This window comes from Arachis stenosperma, chromosome 10 (genome assembly GCF_014773155.1).
Source record: "Arachis stenosperma cultivar V10309 chromosome 10, arast.V10309.gnm1.PFL2, whole genome shotgun sequence".
NCBI lineage: Eukaryota > Viridiplantae > Streptophyta > Magnoliopsida > Fabales > Fabaceae > Arachis > Arachis stenosperma.
This window is the reverse complement of record NC_080386.1, coordinates 61357686-61363293: the sequence shown is the minus strand read 5'-3', so window position 1 is coordinate 61363293 and position 5608 is coordinate 61357686. Positions and strand designations below refer to the sequence as shown.

At 41.7% G+C, this 5608-nt stretch overlaps 1 non-coding gene across 1 annotated transcript; it reads left to right on the top strand.

Annotated features, from left to right (window-relative positions):
* Window positions 1-5284: 5284 nt before the first annotated feature.
* LOC130959432 (small nucleolar RNA R71) lies at window positions 5285-5392 on the top strand. The gene has a single exon (XR_009078511.1). It is a non-coding gene; the product is annotated as a small nucleolar RNA R71 (small nucleolar RNA).
* The last annotated feature ends 216 nt before the right edge of the window (window positions 5393-5608 follow it).

The window sequence follows — 5608 nt, the reverse complement described above, 5'->3', positions numbered from 1 at the left end:
AAGCAAGCTATGGTCATCTTGTAAATCTCAGTCAGGCAGACTCAAATGGGTATAGTGATGAACGAAAATAACATAAAAGATAAAGATAGGGATACTTATGTATATCATTGGTGTAAGAGCTTCAGACAAGCGTATGAAGATGCCTTCCCTTCCGTCTCTCTGCTTTCTTACTGTCTTCATCCAATCCTTCTTACTCCTTTCCATGGCAAGCTTGTGTAGGGTTTCACTGTTGTCAGTAGCTACCTCCCATCCTCTCAGTGAAAGCGATTGCATATGTCCTGTCACGGCATAGCGGAATTCAGCTGTCGGTTCTCGGTCAGGCCGGAATAATATCCATTGATACTTTTGCGTCTGTCACTAACGCCCTAGCCTGCTAGGAGTTTGAAGCACGTCACAGTCATTCAGTCATTGAATCCTACTCAGAATACCACAGACAAGGTTAGACCTTCCGGATTCTCTTGAATGCTGCCATCAGTTCTTGCCTATACCACGAAGACTCTGATCTCACGGAATGGTTGGCTCGTTTGTCAGGCGAGCACTCGGTTGTCAGGCGATCAACCATGCATCGTGCAATCAGGAATCCAAGAGATATTCACTAAGCCTCAGATGCTTGTAGAACAAGAATGGTTGTCAGTCACCTTGTTCATGAGTGAGAATGGTGATGGGCGTCAATCATCACCTTCATCATGTTAAAGAACAAGTGATATCTTGGATAAAGAACAAGCGGAATTGAATGGAAGAACAATAGTAATTGCATTAATACTCGAGGTACAGCAGAGCTCCACACCTTAATCTATGGTGTGTAGAAACTCCACCGTTGAAAATACATAAGAACAAGAGTGATCATTGGTTTCGGCCCCAGAGAGGGAACCAGAAGAACCAAGATCTGATCTAAGAACTAGATGTCCAAAGATGATCAAAGGATCAAAAACAATCCAAAGATTCCTAATACAATAGTAAAAGGTCCTACTTATAAGAAACTAGTAGCCTAAGGTGTACAGAAATGAGTAAATGACATAAAAATCCTCTTCCGGGCCCACTTGGTGTGTGCTTGGGCTGAGCAATGAAGCAAATTTCGTGTAGAGACTCTTCTTGGAGTTAAACGCCAGCTTTAGTGCCAGTTTGGGCGTTTAACTCCCATTTGGGTGCCAGTTCCAGCGTTTAACTCCCATTTAGGTGCCAGTTCCGGCGTTTAACGCTGGGATTTCTGTAGGTGACTTTGAACGCCGGTTTGGGCCATCAAATCTTGGGCAAAGTATGGACTATTATATATTGCTGGAAAGCCCAGGATGTCTACTTTCCAACGCCGTTGAGAGCGCGCCAATTGGGCTTCTGTAGCTCCAGAAAATCCACTTCGAGTGCAGGGAGGTCAGAATCCAACAGCATCTGTAGTCCTTTTAAGTCTCTGGATCAGATTTTTGCTCAGATCCCTCAATTTCAGCCAGAAAATACCTGAAATCACAGAAAAACACACAAACTCATAGTAAAGTCCAGAAAAGTGAATTTTAACTAAAAACTAATAAAAATATACTAAGAACTCAACTAAAACTACTAAAAACATACTAAAAACAATGCCAAAAAGCGTACGAATTATCCGCTCATCACAACACCAAACTTAAATGTTGCTTGTCCCCAAGCAACTGAAAATCAAATAAGATAAAAAGAAGAGAATATATATAGACTCCAAATTATCAATGAAACTAAGCTCCAAATTAGATGAGCGGGACTAGTAGCTTTTTGCCTCCGAACAGTTTGGCATCTCACTTTATCCTTTGAAATTCAGAATGATTGGCTTCTTTAGGAACTCCGAATCCAGATAGTGTTATTGATTCTCCTAGTTAAGTATGATGATTCTTGAACACAGCTACTTATTGAGTCTTGGCCGTGGCCCAAAGCACTCTGTCTTCCAGTATTACCACCGGATACATACATGCCACAGACACATAATTGGGTGAACCTTTTCAGATTGTGACTCAGCTTTGCTAGAGTCCCCAATTAGAGGTGTCCAGGGTTCTTAAGCACACTCTTTTTGCCTTGGATCACAACTTTATTTCTTTCTTTCTCTTTCTTTTTCTTTTTCTTTTTCTCCCCTTTTTTTTTCGTTTTTCTCCTTCTTTTTTTTTTTGTATTCACTGCTTTTTCTTGCTTCAAGAATCATTTTTATGATTTTTCAGATCCTCAGTAACATGTCTCCTTTTTCATCATTCTTTCAAGAGCCAACAATTTTAACATTCATGAACAACAAATTCAAAAGACATATGCACTGTTCAAGCATACATTCAGAAAACAAAAATATTGCCACCACATCAAACTAATTAAGCCAGTTTTAAAGATGAATTTGAAATCCTGTACTTCTTGTTCTTTTGTAATAAAAACAGTTTTCATTTAAGAAAGGTGATGGATTCATATTCACAGCTTTAAGGCATAGACACTAAGACACTAATGATCATAAGACACAAACATAGATAAACACAAGCATAAAAATTCGAAAAACAGAAAAATAAAGAACAAGGAGATTAAAGAACGGGTCCACCTTAGTGATGGCGGTTCTTTCTTCTTCTTGAAGATCCTATGGAGTGCTTGAGCTCCTCAATGTCTCTTCCTTGTCTTTGTTGCTTCTCTCTCATGATTCTTTGATCTTCTCTAATTTCATGGAGGGTGATGGAGTGTTCTTGGTGCTCCACCCTTAGTTGTCCCATGTTGGAACTTAATTCTCCTAGGGAGGTGTTCAGTTGCTCCCAATAGTCTTGTGGAGGAAAGTGCATCCCTTAAGGTATCTCAGGGATCTCTTGATGAGAAGGGTCTCTTGTTTGCTCCATCTTCTTCTTAGTGATGGGCTTGAGGTCATGCCTTCTCAGTTGAACCGGCTTTGGATGCCATAAATGGTTATGGAAAACAAAGAGCAATGCTTTACCACACCAAACTTAAAAGGTTTGCTCGTCCTCGAGCAAAAGAAGAAAGAAGAGAGTAGAAGAAGAAGAAATGGAGGAGAGGGAGATGGCTTTGTGGTTCGGCCAAAAAAGGGGGAGAAGTGGTGGTTTATGAAGGATGGATGTGAGTGGTGAAAGAAAGAGATGTTGAGGTGATTGGTGAATGGGTGAAGAAGAAGAGAGAGAGTGGTGGGGTGGTGGGGATCCTGTGGGGTCCACAGATCTGAGGTGTCAAGGAAAGTCATCCCTGCACCAAATGGCATCAAAATCCACGTTTTGAGCCATTTCTGGCGTTAAACGCCGGGCTGGTGCCCATTCCTGGCGTTTAACGCCAGGTTGTAGCCCTTTTCTGGCGTTTAACGCCAGTCTGGTGCCCCTTTCTGGCGTTAAACGCCCAGAATGGTGCCAGACTGGGCGTTAAACGCCCAACTGCTAGGCTTACTGGCGTTTAAACGCCAGCAGCTTCTTCCTCCAGGGTGTGCTATTTTTCTTCCTGTTTTTCATCCTGTTTTTGCTTTTTTCATTGTTTTTGTGACTTCTTATGATCATCAACCTACAAAAAACATAAAATAACAAAAGAAAATATATAAAATATAATCATTGGGTTGCCTCCCAACAAGCGCTTCTTTAATGTCAGTAGCTTGACAGAGGGCTCTCATGGAGCCTCACAGATACTCAGAGCAATGTTGGAACCTCCCAACATCAAACTTAGAGTTTGAATGTGGGGGTTCAACACCAAACTTAGAGTTTGGTTGTGGCCTCCCAACACCAAACTTAGAGTTTGACTGTGGGGGCTCTGTTTGTCTCTGATTTGAGAGAAGCTCTTCATGCTTCTTCTCCATGATGACAGAGGGGTATCCTTGAGCCTTAAACACAAAGGATTCTTCATTCACTTGAATGATCAGTTCACCTCCATCAACATCAATCACAGCCTTTGCTGTGGCTAGGAAGGGTCTGCCAAGGATGATGGATTCATCCATGCACTTCCCAGTCTCTAGGACTATGAAATCAGTAGGGATGTAATGGTCTTCAACTTTTACCAAAACATTCTCTACAAGTCCATAAGCTTGTTTTCTTGAGTTGTCTGCTATCTCTAGTGAGATTCTTGCAGCTTGTACCTCAAAGATCCTTAGCTTCTCCATTACAGAGAGAGGCATGAGGTTTACACTTGACCCTAAGTCACACAGAGCCTTCTTGAAGGTCATGGTGCCTATGGTACAAGGTATGGAAAACTTCCCAGGATCTTGTCTCTTTTGAGGTAATTTCTGCCTAGACAAGTCATCCAGTTCTTTGGTGAGCAAAGGGGGTTCATCCTCCCAAGTCTCATTTCCAAATAACTTGTCATTTAGCTTCATGATTGCTCCAAGGTATTTAGCAACTTGCTCTTCAGTGACATACTCATCCTCTTTAGAGGAAGAATACTCATCAGAGCTCATGAATGGCAGAAGTAAGTCCAATGGAATCTCTATGGTCTCATTTTGAGCCTCAGATTCCCATGGTTCCTCATTGGGGAACTCAGTTGAGGCTAGTGCACGCCCATTGAGGCCTTCCTCAGTGGCGTCCACTTCCTCTCTTTCCTCTCCAAATTCGGCCATGTTTATGGCTTTGCACTCTCCTTTTGGATTTTCTTCTGTATTGCTTGGGAGAGTACTAGGAGGGAGTTCAGTAATTTTCTTACTCAGCTGTCCCACTTGTCCTTCCAAATTTCTGATGGAGGACTTTGTTTCATTCATGAAACTTTGAGTGGTCTTTATTAGATCAGAGACCATTGTTGCTAAGTCAGAAGTATTCTGCTTAGAACTCTCTGTCTGTTGCTGAGAAGATGATGGAAAAGGCTTGCCATTGCTAAACCTGTTTCTTCCACCATTATTGTTATTGAAACCTTGTTGAGGTCTCTCTTGATTCTTCCATGAGAAATTTGGGTGATTTCTCCATGAAGAATTATAGGTGTTACCATAGGGTTCTCCTAGGTAATTCACCTCTTCCATTGAAGGGTTCTCAGGATCATAAGCTTCTTCCTCAGATGAAGCCTCCTTAGTACTGCTTGGTGCATTTTGCATTCCAGACAGACTTTGAGAAATCAAATTGACTTGTTGAGTCAATATCTTGTTCTGAGCCAATATGGCATTCAGAGTGTCAATCTCAAGAACTCCTTTCTTCTGACTAGTCCCATTGTTCACAGGATTTCTTTTAGAAGTGTACATGAATTGGTTATTTGCAACCATTTCAATCAATTCTTGAGCTTCTGCAGGCGTCTTCTTCAGATGAAGAGATCCTCCAGCAGAGCTATCCAAAGACATCTTGGATAGTTCAGAGAGACCATCATAGAAAATACCTATGATGCTCCATTCAGAAAGCATGTCAGAAGGACATCTTCTGATCAATTGTTTGTATCTTTCCCAAGCTTCACAGAGGGATTCTCCATCCTTCTGTTTGAAGGTTTGAACTTCCACTCTAAGCTTACTCCATCTTTGTGGTGGAAAGAATTTTGCCAAGAAGGCATTGACCAGCTTTTTCCAAGAGTCCAGGCTTTCTTTAGGTTGAGAGTCCAACCATATCCTAGCTCTGTCTCTTACAGCAAAAGGGAATAGCATCAGTCTATAGACCTCAGGGTCAACCCCATTAGTCTTGACTGTGTCACAGATTTGCAAGAATTCAGCTAAGAACTGATGAGGATC